The sequence below is a fragment of the Pipistrellus kuhlii genome, unplaced genomic scaffold (assembly GCF_014108245.1).
Source record: "Pipistrellus kuhlii isolate mPipKuh1 unplaced genomic scaffold, mPipKuh1.p scaffold_m20_p_16, whole genome shotgun sequence".
Taxonomy (NCBI): Eukaryota; Metazoa; Chordata; class Mammalia; order Chiroptera; family Vespertilionidae; genus Pipistrellus; species Pipistrellus kuhlii.
In genome coordinates, this window is record NW_023425471.1 from 19863969 (window position 1) to 19882856 (window position 18888).

Genomic DNA, 18888 nt, shown 5'->3' on the forward strand with positions numbered 1-18888 from the left:
AATAGAAAACATCAACAAAACAACAAGAAACCCCACTGTATGGGAGAACATATTTGCAAATGTTATCACTGATAAAGGCTTAATCTCCAATATCTACAGGCAACTTATACAACTTAATAAAAGGAAGATAAATGATCAAATAAAAAATGGGCAACGGACTTAAATAGAATATTTTTTAAAGAAGACAGAAGGAAGGCCAAGAGACACGTGAAAACATGCTCAAAGTCACTAATTATCCAAGAGATACAAATCAAAATGACAATGAGGTACGATCTCACACATGTCAGAATGGCTATCATCAACAAATCAACAAACTACAGGTGTTGGCTAGGGTGTGGAGAAAAAGGAATCCTCGTGCACTTCTGGTGGGAATGCAGACTGGTGCAGCCACTGTGCTGAACAGTATAGAGTTTCCTCAAAAAACTAAAAATGGGGTTGGCGAACCGCTAAGAGTCGGTGCTGTTGGCTTCTCCCCCCGTGTCTCTCCAGTGGTCCTCCCTTCGGCCCCGCGATGCCAGTGGACCTCAGCCAGTGGTCCGGGCCCTTGAGCCTGCAGCAGGTGGCCCAAGCACCCGCTGCAGGTCAAATACTCCTGGGCGGAAGTCGACGAGCTGGGCAAAGTGCTGACGCCCACCCAGGTTAAGAGCGGGCCCTCTGGTATTTCATGGGATGGCCTTGATTCAAGTAAACTCTATACCCTGGTCTTGACAGACCCAGATGCTGCAAGCAGAAAGGACCCCAAATTTAGGGAATGGCACCATTTCTTGGTGTTCAACATGAAGGGCAACGACATCAGCAGTGGCACCGTCCCCTCTGATTATGTGGGCTCTGGGCCTCCGAAGGGCACAGTCCTTCACCACTACATCTGGCTGGTTCATGAACAGGCCAAGCCGCTGAAGTGTGACGAGCCCATTCTCACCAACCAATCTGGAGACAACTGTGGCAAATTCAAGGTGGCATCTTTCCACAAAAAGTACAACCTCGGGCCCCAGGCGAAATGGGATGACTATGTGCCCAAGCTCCATGAGCAGCTGGCGGTGAAGTAGGGGAAAGCCAGGAGACAGATGGCCCTGGGGCCCCATGCAGTGTTCACAAGTTCAGTGATTCATATTGATTTCTCCTCTTCCCTGTTCCCACTCTCACAGGCGAGACCTGAGCAAATAGAGCTATAGGGTGACTTTTCCTTTTGCCTGTCCTTTATCATTGTACAGGGTCACACACCCTGGATTTATGTTTTGATCAAATTTGAACTCCATTTTGGGGGCTATTTTGGTACTAGGATGTGGTCAGATTGTTAATACAAGAATAACAACCCAGAATTTAAAGGCGTATCCTCTGAAGAGCAGTACTGGAAAAGCAATCTGGAGAGTCCCTTTCCTGTTAAGCTGCAGGGCTGGGTGAGGGGTTATCTGAAATCTGATAGTCTGTGCCTGTTAGGTTTATCGCTCTTCCTTGGTGTAACAAAAGCCAGTCTAGAATTACTAAATGGAGTTGTGTTAATTCTGCTATTTGCTTACAGTTGAATAAAAATAAAAATTGTGTGGAAAACAAACAAACAAACTAAACTAAAAGTGGAACTCCCATTTGACCCAGTGATTCCACTCCTAGGAATATATCCTAAGAAACTAGAAACACCAATCAGAAAGGATATATGCACCCCTATGTCCATAGCAGCACAATTTACAATAGCTAAGATTTGGAAACAGCTTAGGAGTCCATCAGCAGACGACTGGATCAGGAATATATGGTACATCTACACAATGGAATACTATGCTGCCATAAAAAAGAAGGAATTCTCATCATTTGCAGCAACCTGGATGGAATTGAAGAACATCATGCTGAGTGAAATAAGCCAATCAATGAAAGAGAAACACCACATGACCTCACTCATTTATCGATAATAAAGAACACTATAAACTGATGAACCAAAAGATAGATATAGAGATAGTAAAGCAACAAGCAGACTGTCAAATTACAGCAGGGAGGGTAGGGAGATCTAGGGGAGATAATAGATCAACCAAAGGACTTTTATACATGCATATAAGTACAACCAATGGACACAAAATTCTGGGGAGGGAGGGTATGTATGCCAAGAACGCAGAGCAAATGGTTAAAAAAACAGACAAACCATCTCTAATGAGAGAATACAAAAAGGGGGGATGGTGGGGAGAAAGGAAAGAAAGGGACATTTTACTCCCGAAGCAGAGAAGCCAGCAGTCTCAAGGCTTGGCAAAATAAAGTTGCCAGGTGCTTTTCATGAATATTGGGAAGGCCAAAACAAAGTAAAAAAAAAAAAAAGGGGGGGGGATACCTTGAGAATTAATCTGTATAAAAAAAGTCAACGGAGAAATTTTGAAGCCTATAGACAGTAGGGTTTATAACACCTCAGTCCCCCACCCAACTGCTCTTCAGATTAGTTGAGAGCTCATCTGTGCTTTATAAGCCAGATGTATAGATTTGCTTGCTTTGGTCTTTCAGTAAAGGTGCATGTTTTAATTGCTTTAATAAATTAGTTTTTCACAGCGCAGTTAAGTCTCTCATAAAAATTCCTTTATATGAGAGCACAAAGATAGAGGTTAGGGAGAGCCCTCTCCCACTAACTCAGGGGACTGTATTGTCCAGTAATACTTCTCTATAACAATAACAGGAAGCATAGGTAGGGGAATGAAGACAGCGAAGAGATTACACTAATTCATGGTATGGTAATAAGCAAGTTGCCACTTGGAAAACAGGGTTAAATCGCACTGGGAACATCTGGAAGAATTCACCTTAGAATTATTCCAACTAAAGGCAAAGGAGCTGGGTTATTTTCCACCAATTTCCTTCTATTGTTAGTTGAGGACTGCTCCTGCAGGCTTTAATTGCCACTTCTGGCCCGATCCATGCAAGACTAAAGTGGCAAATGAAGTGATCAGAGAAAGCCCTCAAGGAGAAAGTCAGTTTCACATAAAGCAATTGACCTACAGAGAAGATTTAGATGTGAAGGGCACATGGCAAGGCATAGATGGCACCTGCTATAGTGTAGAATTGAAAGAACTTTGAGGAAGCATGTCCCTAAAAGGGAATGATGGCATGGTGGCACAATGTGGTCAGTAAATTTTTGAGTTTTTAAGGATCAAAATGGTTTCTATCTCTGCTATTTTATAGATAAGGGGATGGAGTTATTGAAAGATGAATCCCTTAACAAAGAAGTCGCTTCCTATTTAGAATACACTAGTGTGCTGCACCAGCACGGCCATGGGTGAACCTGAGTGGGGGTGGTGAAGGATTGAGAAAAGATAGACAAGAGAATGAAAGCTGGGTCTTGGTGGAATGCTGTCCTCTCTGATGTAGAGCCTCTCAGATGGAGAGCTAGCAATAGTACCACAAATTACAAGCCATGTCTTTATAGCCAGGTTCCATGAGGCAAAGAAACAGTGTGGTCAAGATGTTTACATTATTGTGGGCTTTTAGTCTACTCAATTACACGCACCTGAACTCTATCAAGCCCACATTACTCAGGCACCTGAAACCTTCTGTTCAACCCATAGGTGCAAACTTTACAACTATAGCTGTTGGCTATATTTGTGCTGGGAAGGCTCTGCCCTCCAAGCTGGGACTTGCATGTGGCCATGAGAGGACCGTGCCCTCTCATTAGTCCAAGGCTTGAACCTGTCCAAACACTGTAGCCATTCTCCACATATTCTTCCCTTTTTTGTTTTTAAACATTTCTATTTACATAATCAAAAGCTCTAAGCAAATTATTCAGCATAACCAAAATATTAAGAACAAACTTTTGGTTATTAACAGAATAACCAACACAGTAATATTAATGTGATACAGCAACAAGAAAGAATAAAACTCTGGCTATTAATAAAACAATAACAAAACAATTCAAATGCAACACAGCAATAAGAGAAAAACTAAACTACAAACATGTTGCTATTTCTTCTAAATGAAAGTTCCTTTTTCTGCCTCCATAACTGATTGCACCTAACCACCTCTGCCTGCCAGCCTGATCAACCCTAACTGCTCTACCCAGCTGGCTTGATCGCCCCTAATTGCTTTCCCTTGCCAGCCTGATTGCCCCTAATCGCCTCTGCCTTGGACCCCACCACTATGGCTTTGTTGGGAAGGACTTCAGGAAGAAGTCCAGTCTATCCGGTCTAATTAGCATGTTACCCTTTTTTAAGTATAGGTGCATATAGCAGCATATAACATATAATATGTGCTATGTAATGTATAATTAATATATATAATGTAATTTATTAGTTTTGTATATAGTACATACATAATATTATAAACAGATACAACACCTCAATTTATGTTACAAAGGATTTAGAGCAGTTAATATTCTTGCAGGAATAACTGCTTTTCTTGACATACATTACAGTGCATTTGGAAACAAAATTATCATCTATAACATTTGATGTGTTAAATGTTTCTCATAATAGAGACTTAAAATTAGAGCCAATTAGTCTCATTGTCATGATACTTATGTGGTTGATATGTTGACTTCTAGCTTTTGGTGGATTTTCTTATATGAAATTAGGCCTTAGGATACTTTTTTATTATTTGTTCTTTATTGATTACTTACATATTGTCAATAAAAGGAAAGAGAAGTACAATAGTGAAATTTGTAGGATGTCTTTACTATTATACTGTATTCTACCTTAGGATTGTGGAGATTTTTATAACTATGCTCTGTTTCCATTAAGATTATGGAAATGGTAACTTTCAGAGAAAATGTAACATTGCTTGCAAGATAAAAGCAAAGGAAAGCCTGCCCAGCCAGCTCAAGGCCTTGAAGAAATAGCAAAATGTTCCATGGGTGAACAGCAGCAAAACATGGAAGTCTTCAATAGAGCAAGATAATCTTTTATGGCTATTTTGTTCAGCTGTTGCACCTCTTACCTTTTATAACAAAATGCCCTGCTCCCTGTGGCAACTTCTATGTTGAAAGGAAAGGGGTTGTTGTTATTCAATAATCTGAGATATACAGATAGCCCACAATAGAGATTATAGACTTGAAGAAAATTGGAAAGAGAACAAAGCATTTTAAAAAAATATATCTTTAAGAGAAAGGAAGAGGGAGAGAGAGATTGAAACATCAATGATAAGAATCATTGATCATTGATCGGCTGCCTCCTGCATGCACCCCACTATGGATCATCAAGCCCACAACCTGGGCATGTGCCCTTAGCTGGAATCAAAACAGAAACCTCTTAGTCTGCAAGCCAACTCTCTATCAGCAGAGCCAACCTGGCTAGGGCAACAAAGCACGTTTTATGACAAAACTTATGTGCATTATTCTCTGTTATCCAAGATTCAACATATTTCAACACAACAGCTTAGCAAAGCTTAAGAATTACAGGTTTCTCTGTGCTTCAAGATGGTGGATAATAACAGTTAACTGAAAGGAGGAAGCTTACTGCCTTCTTGCCATCAATTCTTTGACAGTTTCCCTGCTTATTGTGGAATTAAGTAACTCCAAATATTTAAAAAACAAACAAACAAACAAAAAACAACAACTATCGGGCAGGAAACAAATTCATGAGTATTTATGGATATATACTAAATATAAATTATGCATTAGTGTAGATATATTTGCAGGAGCAAATACATATATACTCATCTCTGCAGAGATCAGACATCCCGTGAGTCTAGAAGTGAGATTTGAAAACACAGTTTCTCCTTTAAAAAAGTAATAGCACACTTTAATTTTTAAAAATAATTAAATTGTTCTTGTCTCCTGCTCTCAGTTGATCAAACCAGTCTTAAATTGTTTATATGCTATCCTCAAAAATATAATTTGCATACATATAAGAGGGAAAAACAAGATTCTGGAGTGGAGGAAAAGGAAAATGTAAAATACTATGATGAGAATAAAATGGGGCACTGGAAAGGAAAAGTCAATGCAGCAGTCACTGGGAAATTGTAGGAAGGGTTTATTTTATAGGTGCTGAAGAGTGCTTTGGGGCCATAGTCCAATTAGAAAATTGTATAATGAAGATCAGACCAGGGAGCAGAAATCTCTGAATGTTTTGTTAAAATGCTGAAAATCAATTATTCGTTCATTCATTTATTCCGTTATTTATTCATTTAATCAGCTAATGTTACTGATCCCTTATATGTACTAAAGTCTGTGTTTGACACTAAACATAACAAAATGAAAAATGGGGACAAGTGTGAGCCCAAAATTATATTTGAGTAAAAATAATAACCAAGATTTTTCTGTGTAGATGAGACATTAGAAAAAGCAGACATATTGAAATTTGGGCATTTTCAAGAAGCTAAATTATGTAATATGGCAGCTGAGTACAAGGTCCATAAAGGTAGGAAATTATTCTCACTGGAGAAAGGAGGAACTGAAGATTGAAAATGGAGAGCTGAGATATATGCATCCTGCAATTAGGTAGAAGAATACAAAGAAACTTTAAGGTATGTGACCATACAAAGAAAATGTCATATTTGGTAAGGAAGGAAATGCCATTTGGAGTTTTCAAAAACCACATTTAGTGTATTTAATATTTGTATTTTTCTCTTGTATAGAATCATGTTTTCTCTACCTTATCTGACTATAATTTAACTTTATGCATATTTTTAAACACAGGGCAATATTATAATGTGGTGAATTTCATAGCACCAGATATTTATGCTTTAAAATTAAAGTAGAATTTGAGTATGGCACTCATGTTCAGTGTTTCCTGTGTTTCTCTAGTTAGATGAAATTAAATACAGGCAAATATACTGAAATCATACTCACGAATTTTGGTTAAAAGTCAATTGTTTAATTAAGATTAAATACATGCAAAAAATGACATAATTAAAATAACATCCCCCAATAGGTATAACATTTTACTCAACAAAAAGCAGAGAGAATAATTATTTTCAAATTAACAGGTCATTAATATTGACCTTAGAGAACACAGCATTTTTTTTTTTAATTGATTTCGTAGAGAAGAAGGGGGAGGGAGAAAGAGATAGAAATATCGGCCAAGCTGGTTTGGCTCAGTGGATAGAGCATCAGCCTGTGGACAAGTGTCTCAGGTGCAATTCCGGTCAAGGGCACATGGCCAGGTTGCAGATTCAACCCCCAGTAGGGGGTCATGCAGCAAGCAGCTGATCAATGATTCTTTCTCATCATTGATGTTTCTATCTCTCTCTCCCTTTTCCTTTCTCTCTGAAATCAATAAAAATTAAAAAAAAAAGAGAGACAACCTGGGCATGTGCCCTGACCAGGAACCCAACCTTGCTTCCTGATTTATGGGTTGATGCTCAACCACTGAGCCACACCGGCCTGGCAGAATACAGTAATTTATTTCAAAGATAGTTGAGCCTAATATGTGAAACCTAATAAAGGTGAAATGTTAGTAATGTAATTGTTCTCATTTTAAATTTGGGTCAAGTTCATAATGTAATGAGAGAACAAACAAGGAGAATATTAACTTCATAAAAATAAATAGCAGGACGTTTCATTTTGTTTGGCAGACAAGAAAGTACAGAATTAATAGACAAAGATTAAAACCCCAGCATCAGTACTCACCCTGAGACAAGTCACTTAACCTCTCCATACCTCAGTTTTCTCATTTTGGGAAAGGGATTGTTCAGTGAAAAACAATGATATATTTAATTCACTTAAGTCAGCGTCTGGAGTATGAGAAATGCTAGTTAAGTGATGTTATTTCCCCTATTGTTATTCATCACAGTAAAAAGAAATGACTTAAACATATAATAAAAGATACTTTCCAATATTTGATTTATCATAAAGACTTTAAACCCTGGAGTCAAATACTAGTTATATAATTGGAAACGATCTATTTACCCTCTCTCAGGCTCAGTTTTCACAGGCTACTTTCCCCCCATGTATCAATAGTTGTGTTGACAGAATATTCCAATAGTAGGTGCGATTTTTTATATTAAATAGAAAAATGTATAAAAACTGCTTCTCATGGATACTGATGCTCCAGTAAAAACATAGTACTAAATTTTTAAATAGAAACAAGTGCCGGCCAATATAGCTGGCCATAAAATCGGTATCTGCTTATATGGTGTGATACCAATATTGTCAAACTGTCTATACAAATATTTTTCTCTACCAGGCTTCAATAGATCCTAAATTGTCCTTATTTCCTTTGGATTAAAGCATTGATGGCTTCAGAGGAAAGCAAGCTGGTTAGCTGATTTGAGAGTAGTGTAATAAACATAACTTAGAGCCTTAGGGGCTGGAAAAATTAATGGATTCAAAGAAACTTAAAACTTGAGACATTATCAATTAATTTAAGTAATCAGCATAAAGCTAGTTAAACTGTTAGTGGGGGTAAAAAGAATAAAAATCCTAAAACTGGAGATTTGATTGCAAAATTTAATTAATTTATTTATTTATTTATTAAATATATTTTATTGATTTTGTAGAGAGAGGAAGGGAGAGAGATAGAGAGTTAGAAACATCGATGAGAGAGAGTCATCAATCAGCTCCCTCTTGCACACCCCCTACTGGGGATATGCCCGCAACCAAGGTACATGCCCTTGACCGGAATCGAACCCGGGACCCTTCAGTCCCCAAGCCAACGCTCTATCCATTGAGACAAACCAGTCTCGGCTGATTGCAAAATTTAAAATTGTAAATTGTAAATTAATATCATACTCAATGGTGAAAGCTGAATACTTTCCTTCTAGGATCAGGAAGACAGGACACCTGCTTTCACTGCTTCTATTGAATATAGTGGTGGAAGTTCTAGACCTTCCTCTCTTCTCTCCTTCTGTGTCCACTATTATGACTATATTGATAAGCTTAATAGTGTCCCATGGGTATTTTAGGCTCTATTTATTTTTCATATTTTCCCTTTCTGCCCCTCAAGCAGGGTTATTTATATAGATATATCTAAAATTTGTTGATTGTGTTTTCTGTTTTTCCTAATTGCCTATTGAACCTCTATTGAAATTATTGCTTCATTTCAATTACTATATTTTTTACCTCCAAAATTTCTATTTTATTATTGCTCTTTATAATTATTTTCTATCTAGGGTGATATTCTCATGGTTTCTGTTAGTTTTTATTCATGATTTCCTTTAGCTCTTTGAACATATTTAAGGCAGTTGTTTTAAATTCTTTTCTAAGTGAGTCCAATGACTGTACTTGTTTGGGCACAGTTTCTGTTAAATTTTTTTCCCTGTGAATGGGCCACACTTTCTTATTTTTTTAAATGCCCCATTAAAAAAAAAAAAAAAAAAAAAAAAAAAAACCTGGACATTTTGAAATTTCAAAATTTATATTGTGACAACTCTGGAAGGTAGATTCCATTCCTCTCTGGCGATTGTCATTCGTGCTTTTTGTAGTTGGCTACTGTTTGTTTCTAATGGCTTTTCTAAACTATTTTGTAAGGTTTGCATTCTTTCTCATATGTAGCCATTCAAGACTCTTTTACATTAGCTGAATGGTCAGCTTGTATTGTGACAGAATTTCTGTCAATGCCTGAAACCAAGGAAAGGAAAAAGAAAAAATACTGTCTCAGTATTTGCAGAATGTCATTGCATTGAGTATTCCTTCAACTTTTAGCCTGACCATTTACAAGCCTGCTTTAGCTTTTACTTCTTACTTGAATGGAGCTTAAAGCTCAGCCAGAACTGAAAGCTTATGGTCTTCTCAGGCTTATTACATGTACACTAGAGGCCCTGTGCACGAAATTTGTGCACTTGGGGGGTGGGAGGCGTCCCTCAACCTGGACTGCATCCTCTCGCAGTCTGGGAGCCCCCAGGAGATGTCTGACTGATGGCTTGGGCCTGCTCCCCATAAGGAGTCTAAGCCATCAGTCAGGCATCCTTAGTGCTGCTGCAGAGATGGGAGAGGCTCCCACCACTGCTGCCGCACTAGGCAGCCATGAGCCCAGCTTCTGGCTCACACTGTCGAGCAGGGGACAGTTCCTGCATTGAACATATGCCCCCTGGTGGTCAGTGTGTGTCATAGCAACCAGATATTCTGCTGTTCAGTCGATTTGCATATTAGCCTTTTATTATATAGGATAATGTCTTATTATGGGCAAGGCCTCCAATTCACATTTTTTTAGGTAGTTAAAGGGAGGGACAGAATTTTCACTTGAGCCTGAAGCTAAAATTGCCCTTAGCTCAAAATCTGCGTATCAATGAGACACATCCTGGTAAGGCTCATTCTGAACCCCCACACTGTTCTTTTATGTGTATAAGTATTGGGAACCATCTTATCTATTTAGTTAAAGGAACCTTTTATTATGTTACAATGACTAACTATCTCATGAGTTGTGTTTTGGCTTCAAGACTGTATTCAGTATTCATGCAGCAACTTCAGATCTTTTGTTCAATATTTACCTGGCATATCTTTTATTTTATTTTCTCTAAATCTTTCTAAATTTTTATGTATCAAATAGGAATAGCCCATGGACACAGACAATATTCTGGCAAAAGCCTGGGAGGGGCAGGTGCAGGGTGGAGGAGATCAATGGGAAAAGAAAAAAAATAACTAAAACAAAGGGTATCTATAATACTTTTAACAATAAAGATACATTTTAAATAAAGGAAAATATCTTAGTTTAAAAGAGCTTTATGTGAAATAATATAAGTAATTGCTCTACACTGTACTTTATATTCTCATCTCCTCCCAAAGAGATATTAATTGACTATGTTCACTTAATATTCATTGACCCTATATTCACTGACTGCAGGACTGACTTCCACCACACCAACCTAGCACTGACTGCCATGGGAACTGCAATCAGACCCTGTTTTTCTCTCCCAGCCTCTGTCCAGGCCTGATTGCAGCCCCCTCAGCAGTCCGTGCTGCATCGCTGAAGCCCTACAGTGTGGCAATCAGTGCTGGGTCTCTAGGACTGACCTACGCCATGCCAACCCAGCATTAACTGCCACAGGAGCTGTGATCAGATCCTGCTTTTCTCTCTGGGCCTGATAGCAGCCCCCTTAGCACATGGCTTGAACATGGCCTTCTTGATCCCCAGGCTTGTGCAGGAGCTTTTGAAAGCCTTATTGCTTCACTAATTTCATTTTTTAACCTCTTTCTTCCTAAGTTTTTGGTATATCTATTGCTTGTCTAATCTCATTCCCCTTGCCACAGGAAGCTGTAATCAAATACTTTTGCCTTTAAATCCTCTTAGTAAAAGCCTCTCATTTCTGGTAATGCTTTAGGTTAGGTGAAATAAATGCTGGTTTTTGAGTAAGTCAACAGACAGGCCAGCACACACAACAAAATTTGAGAACAAGATTGTGGTGCTCCTTCTGGCAATAGCCAGCTTCATACAGAGTGTCCGCTGCCAAGTTCATGGCTGCCACAGCTTTAGTGAATGACAAGTGGTAGGTATGCAATTTAAAATGTCATAAAACTCTCTTACCACAATGCAGCCACTTCTTTCTTTATTGAGATTTCCCCTGATTGTTTTCACATACTTATTTGTTACCTGTATATCTTCTTTGGCAAGGTGTCTCTTAAGGTTTATAGCTCATTTTTAATTGGTTTGTTTGTTTTCTTATTGTTGAGTTTTATGAGTTCTTCGTATATTTTGAATAATATTTATTATGTCTTTTGCGAATATTTTCTCCCAGTGTGTGGCTTGTCTTCTCATTCTCATCACATTGTCTTTCACAAAGCAGAAGTTATTACTTTTAATGAAGTTCAGCTTATCAATATTTTTTCACAGATCATACCTTTGGTGTTATATCTAAAAAGTCATTGTCAAACTCAAAGTTATCTGGGTTTTCTCCTATGGCAGTGTTTCCCAAAGTGTGGTACGTATACCCCCAGGAGTATGGGAAGAGTTTGGTGGGGATATGCACTGCACCGTGCTTAGCTGCGCCTAATTCTATGTTTTCATGAGTACGAGGAGTACTCAGCATTACAAAAATTATAGAAGGGGTACACATATGTCAAAAGTTTGGGAAACACTGTTCTATGGCATCTTCTAGGAGATTTGTAGTATTGCATTTTACCTTTAGTTTTGTGATCCATTTTGAATTCATTTTTTGAAGAGTGTAAGGTCTGTATCTAGGTTCATTTTTTGGCATTGGATATAGTTGTTCCAACACAATTTATTCTACAGTAAAGCCATTGCTCCTTTGCCAAAGATCAGTTAACAATATCTCTGTCGAGGAATAGAAAAATGGCAGTGGAATAGACAGACGGGTCCCGAGCCTTGTCCTGGAGCAGACAGAAAGAAAAAGCTGAGCGTCACACAGGGAGTATTTATTGGCAAGTTAAGGGACAGCTATACTCCAGGAGAAGGTGGGGGACTGCTGGACGGGGTTCTGCTGACCAGGCAGCCACGACCGGCTTGGACAAGGAGACCGCACCATCTTGAAGGGGAAAGTGGATCTTGTCAGAAGTTTGAAAAGCTATAACCTGAGGCAAACACGAGCCCCAGGACACCGATCCCCAGTTGGTGCAAACACGCAGATTCAGAGGAGCTCTACACTCCCTCACAGAAAGGTCAGATTTCACCTGGCATAAGGTGAGGTCTCTGGTCCTGGCAGGAGAGAGAAACACATGCACTGTGGGAGCTGGAGGACCAGGGAAAGTCTGTGCCTAGAAAAACCCATGGCTGTTGGGGCTGGCATGATCCGTGAATGTGAAAGGGGGGTCCTCAGAGCTGCTAACAGAAGGAATCTCTAAAAAGCAAACCATTTTGTTCTGATGCAAAAGGAAAGCCTAAAAATCTTAAAAGTGTGCTGGCTGCTTAGACCCAAGGGGGAAGGAGGACTGCACAGACTTGCCTGCAGCCCAGTTGTTTGCACACTTGGGCTTTTTCTTCTTCAATTCCTTGCTTCTGATTACTAAACCCAATACATAGGATCATCCAGTTGGGGACACCCTGGAGACTGCAGGGGAAAGTTGTTTTTCTGGAACCTGGGGATCTGAGTGGGGAGTGACCATCAAAAGAGCCAGCTCTGAGGCACCCCACTCCCACAAAACAGTATTGAGGGTGACAGGGAAAGAAGGCTCTAAACACAGGCTAGAGAGGCCATACATAGACCCGGAAGTCAATCCAGAAACACTGCCACCCAGGGGCTGAATCACAAATTGACTCCTGTGTAATAAAAAGTAAAGGAATATGAGAAATTAAAACATTGCCTGATTAAAAATCAGTACTGGCTTACAACACTGAGGAGCACTGGAACACAGGGAACTGCAATACTGTCCTGACTGGGAAACAGTTGTGCCAAACAGAATAGAGGACATGAATGACCTTCACTACTGCACATTTTATTTTATTTTTTATTTTTTATTTTCTTCATCTGTTAAGAAATAATTTTTTTCTTTTTTCCTCACTTGATTTTAAATTTTATTTATTACATTTTTATTTTCAATCAGTATTACTACTACTATTTTACCTTTTTTAAAGTGTCATTTTAATTTCTCTTTATTTTACTTTGGGATTAGTGTTCTACATTCTATTATCATCTTTCCTTTTGCATATTTTTACTCTATCTCAACTATACCTTTATGCCATCACTCTCTTCCTAGCTTTTCCCCTTTTGGTGTCCTGTTTCTCTTACTCTTTTCCTGCTTTAGATTTTTCCTATTCTTTCAGTTTACCCCCCTGTTAAAATTTCACCCTACTTATATATCTATTATAATTTTCAATCCCCTACTTCAAGTCCATACACACCTTTCTCTTCCTGTCTTAACTATCCAAAAAATTGTTTCTCTCTCTGTCCTTATTTTGTTGTTTATTTGAATATTGACTATATAGATTCTTTATACTTTTTTGTGAAATTGTTTTGCTTATTCTTTTTTGTTTATTTTTTTTGTTTGTTTGTTTGCTTTGTTTTTGTTTGTTTTTGCTTCTGTTTTCCCTCTCCTCGCTTGATATTAGTTGTTGCTAAAAACAAAGAAAAAATATTAAAGGCAGCACTAGAGAGACAGAAAGTTACCTACCAGGGTTTTCCCATTAGACTGTCAGCTGATTTTTCATTAGAAACATCAGGCCAGAAGGGAGTGGTATGAAGTATACAAAAGCAAGGGTTTGAACCCAAAACTGTTCTGTTTTTCTATAGTTCTCTACTCAGCTTTTCCTCACAATAAACAGTGTTACAGTAATCTGGCAATCTGGCTTTCTTTTTATCTAAAATTGAATTGTTCTACTAGAACTTTTTAAATTAAAATTTAGGTGTTAATTGCTTGAATAATGTAAATTTATTTTCTAGGTCTATATTGATACTTTATAATTTATATTCATGAATTCCCTTTTTAGCTAACTTCAGATATTCTGATTGTGTGTAGATGTCTGAACATCAGCAGAGGTCTTTATAATGGAGTTCCATTTTTTAATACATATATCCTTAAAACATTTGTGTCTTTAAATAAATGTTGTCTTTTTAGCAATCATAATAGGACTAAAATATGATGAGAAGAAATTGAATTGGAATATATACTTTTTCTTCAAATAAGATTACATAGAAAACTTGAAATTTGCTTTCAATTAATTAGCTTTCTAAGAAATCAGAGCTATGATTCATATATTAACCTTATAAATCATCTAACACTATTTTAGTCTAGTATACAATAGACATATGCTGAATGATATCATATCTAGACTGGGGAAATTGGTGTGTGTGTGTGGGTGTGTGTGTGTGTGTGTGTGAGGTGGAGGGGGGGATTTCTGTCCTTTAAAGCAATCATCTAAAGTTGGGTCTAAGTAAACATCCACATACAAAATCTTGGATATTTGTGATTACCACAGAGGATGGAAAGTGATATGATATGCTCAATATGATGAGATGAAACTAATAAATTAAATAGCTCAGGTAAAAATCTAAAGAACCCTTTTATAACTCCCATTTTAGGTTAAGATGAGATTGATAGAAATATGACTAAGCAGGGGAGAAAAAGACAAAGCATACAAAATTTGAGGTCTAACTGATATTTGTGATTTCTTTACCATTTTGCAAGTATTATGAAAAATAGATAGGAAGGGTAAGGTTAACCTAGGATAGATAAATTCCATGGCGTCATTGAGGATGAACAAATAGGTAGAGATTCAAGGGAAGTTTTAGAATAGCTGACCATGGCTCTATTCTAATTACCAAGGCAATTATCAGATACTAAATGCTCGATGCACAAAATTTGTGCATGGGGAGGGGGTGTCCCTCAGCCCAGCCTGCACCCTCTCTAATATGGGACCCCTAATTGCCCTCCCTTGCAGTCCTGTCCACCCCCAAATGCCCTCCCCTGCAGGCCTGGTTCCCCCCCCCCCCCAACTGCCCTCCCCTGCTGGCCTGATTGCCCACAAACCTCCCCTGCTGGCCATCTTGTGTCCACATGGGGGCATCCATCTTTGACCACATTTGGGTGGCTATCTTGTGTGTTGGTGTGACTGTCAATTTGCATATTACTCTTTTATTAAATAGTTTTTTAATGTTACAGCATCTTTAATTTCCAAGGATAATGGCAAGAAAGGTTAACTTTCTATAATAAATAAATTATGGAAAAACCTTAATTTTAGGATTTTGTTTTTTTTATGAGTGACAGAGAAGTAAATAGATGATATAGAGACAGGTTAGCTCAGATTATGGACTTTTACAGTCTGTGATACATGACAGTGGGAGAATAATGATCTGAAATTATCAATGAGGTTCTATCCATAAGACATGCCTTTTTTTGAGTCTGGAGGAGTAGACTGATTAAATGTTTGAGGAAATATGAGTTCAAGTTTAAGTAAAAAGATATGGGTAAGTTTGAACACAGTTAACATGGCATGGTGGGTAGGATGAATAGGAAGGCATCAGAGAATTGAGGATCTGAACTGAGTAAGAATGGGAAGAACCAAAACTCCTTTGATGGAAGGGTCCATAACTAGCATAGAAAATATAGATAAATGAAGCAAAGAAGACAGTACAAAGATAACAGACTGAATCCAAATGCTATTAGCAAGCAGAAAGGAAATTTTTAAAAACACAAGGTCAGTTCTCCACTTAACTCCATCATTCATTGCCACTGTAACAGAGCATGCTGTAATAGAAGTGTCCACTGACTCACTGCTCAGTTTCTAGTGTGCTTCACTTAAAATATCATCACAATACTCATTAGTATCTTCTCAAATCTTCCCATCACTTTAAAATATTTTGCTTACAGTCCATTAAAAATTCACTATGGATTTTAGTAAGCTTATTCCAAATATGTCAATGAAGTAGTATTTTTCACTATTTTTGCATACAATCTGGGAGACATGCATTGGTTAAAAAAGTTCTATTTCAGTTTTAATTTTAATCATCAAATGACACAGCTCTACAATTTAACTCTTGTATTTGTAATGAACAAGTCCCTCAGAATACTGAGGTTCATCATGTTCTGTCTAAAAATAACCATGCCAATTTTGATGACCTTGAAAAAAGCTACTGATCCAGAAGTTACTGAAATGAACAGAAGAATTAAGTAACTATATTTGATATGCTTTCTCTATTATAACCTTTTTTTGTATTGGTATTATCAGCAATTTTGAAGCTGCAAATTTAAGACATATTTACAATAAACAAATATATATTCTTTTAACATGTTTGCATGGAAGATAGCAGAAGTAATTTATGGAAGTACAAAGTGAGGATGAGTGAGGGTAAATGTTACTGGTTACCTAATATGGTTTTCAAGCTTCATTAATATTTGCAAAACATTATCATGATAACTCTGCCCAGTTTTCCCTTACAGTTAAATTAAATTATGCTCTAGAAAAACTGACCTAGTAAAAAAAGGGTAATTCTATTTTTACTGATATTACTATTGGAAGACTTATACATGTTTTTAAATACTGTAAATATTTTAACAACAGTTAACTAATCTGAAATAATAAAAGAAAAACTAAGATATAAACTTTACACACATATATTAAATTTTTCCTAATCCTCCTGGGCAGAGATCTACATCACAGTTATGCATGTGTGTGTGTATGTGATCTCTAAATATGTGCTCATTTCCCATTCTGTTCTTGAGTATGAAACAATTACTTACTGAGGGTCCATAATTAGGAAAACCCTGGTAAGTATAATAGCTATGAACAAGGCTGTCATTCAACCAGTTATGTTCTGCTTATTAAAATATTATAATACTTGCTTTTCTTATAGTGTAACACTTGCTGTTCTAACCACCACAACCTCTCCCCCATTTCTCATTAATCCAGCAACAGCTAAGGAGTTAATACATAGTTCATCCCAGGGTCTCTCAGGACCATGCTCTGACATCCTTCAGATTGGTAAGAACTTTAATCTATGCTTGTTAATTATATTTAATATTACCACTGGATACAAAGATGGATATGATATAATTACTGCTTCCCCATAATTCACTTCTGGTGGTGGAAATAGATATCTGTAAGTCTTCTTAATACAAGATAACACTCGATATATAGAAAATTTAAACAGGGTACTGGGGAGCAGGGTGGGGAAAATTAATCACAACATGTGGGCCTAAAAGGGCTTGTTAGGAGATATTGGGCTTTATCTGAATCTTGGAAGATGAGCTGTGATTTATCAGCCAATATGGGTAGAGGAGTGCATTCCAATAGAGGAAATAACCGTAATGTAAACAAAGGGGGGGAAAATTTCTGTAAATAATGAATAGAGGAGTGCATCTGATGAGAGAGGGGGGATAGAAAGAGGAGAGAGAGAGAAAGAGAGAGAGAGAGAGAAAGAGAGAGAGAGAGAGAGAGAGAGAGAGAGAGAGAGAGAGAGAGAGAGAGAATGCAGAGTGGCATACAGGCAGACTTTGTTGGGCAGAGTTTTGTGTTACTTTTTATTGCATTGGGAGCTGCTGAAGATTTTGAAGGAGGCACAAGGCATAAGTTGATAGTTTTAGAAAGAGAAAGCTTTATTACATATAATTCTATATATAAGCTTATATATTATACATTTTTTATTAAAGGTAATATATAAACAAATGGACAAGGAGATATAGGGCAGCTAGATCTGGGAGATCATTAGGAGCCTTCGGCGATCATTTGGAACATGTGACAAATTTTCTCTATAAAGGTCCAGATAGTAAATATTTTATGCTTGTAAGCCATCTGGTCTCTGTTCAATACTGAACTCTGCTCTAATAGTGTGAAAGCAATTATAGACAACACTTCAAGAATGTGAGCCATTCTGTTCTAATAAAACTTTATTTACAAAAACAGATGTCAGGTAGATTTCACACACTGGCTTGTTGACCCCCATTCTAGATTAACAGTAATTAACCTAAGTACCTAATTTTGGGTTCCCCACAAAACAAACTCTGAAATAATGATTTGAATGCAAATAGTGTATTTAGAAGGTGACCTTAGGAAACACACTGAAGTGGGAAAGCAAGACACTGAAGAGTGAAAGCCAACGAAAGGTAAAATTATAAATAAACTAGAGGCCAGGTACCTGAAAATTCATGCATTGGAGAAAGGGTCCCTCAGCCTGGCCTGCCCACTCTCACAGTTCGGGAGCCCTCAAGAGCAGAAGGCGACCTGATGATCAGGGGAAGGCTATGCCATCACACTTCTACTGCTGCCATTGCTGGCAGCGCAAGACTCAGCTAACCTTTGTTACCTGAGCCTTGGATGCTCTGGGAGGCTTGGCAGCCACCATCCAATGCTTGCCTGCACCTCAGGCCAGCCTAGAGTAGCTGAGGGGACTGGATGCCATCATCTTTGAGGGCATGACAGTCAATTAGCATATTCTATCTTTATTAGATAGGATTACTTTGGAAACCTGGAGTACTTCACTAGGGACCTTGTTAGAGACTACACCTCAGAATTGCCACACTGTAGGGTGAGGAATCTGAATGTGTATTTACTATATCTCATATCTCATTTTTTGAGGGGCTCTTTTGAGATATTTCTGACATAAACACATTAAGTATGCTCCCATGATAAAGAAAGCATTCAGGCAAAGAGGTGCAGGACATTAGTG

The 18888-nt window shown here is 37.8% G+C and overlaps 1 pseudogene; it reads left to right on the forward strand.

The window, feature by feature from the left end:
• Window positions 1-476: 476 nt before the first annotated feature.
• LOC118719906 lies at window positions 477-1550 on the forward strand (annotated as a pseudogene).
• The last annotated feature ends 17338 nt before the right edge of the window (window positions 1551-18888 follow it).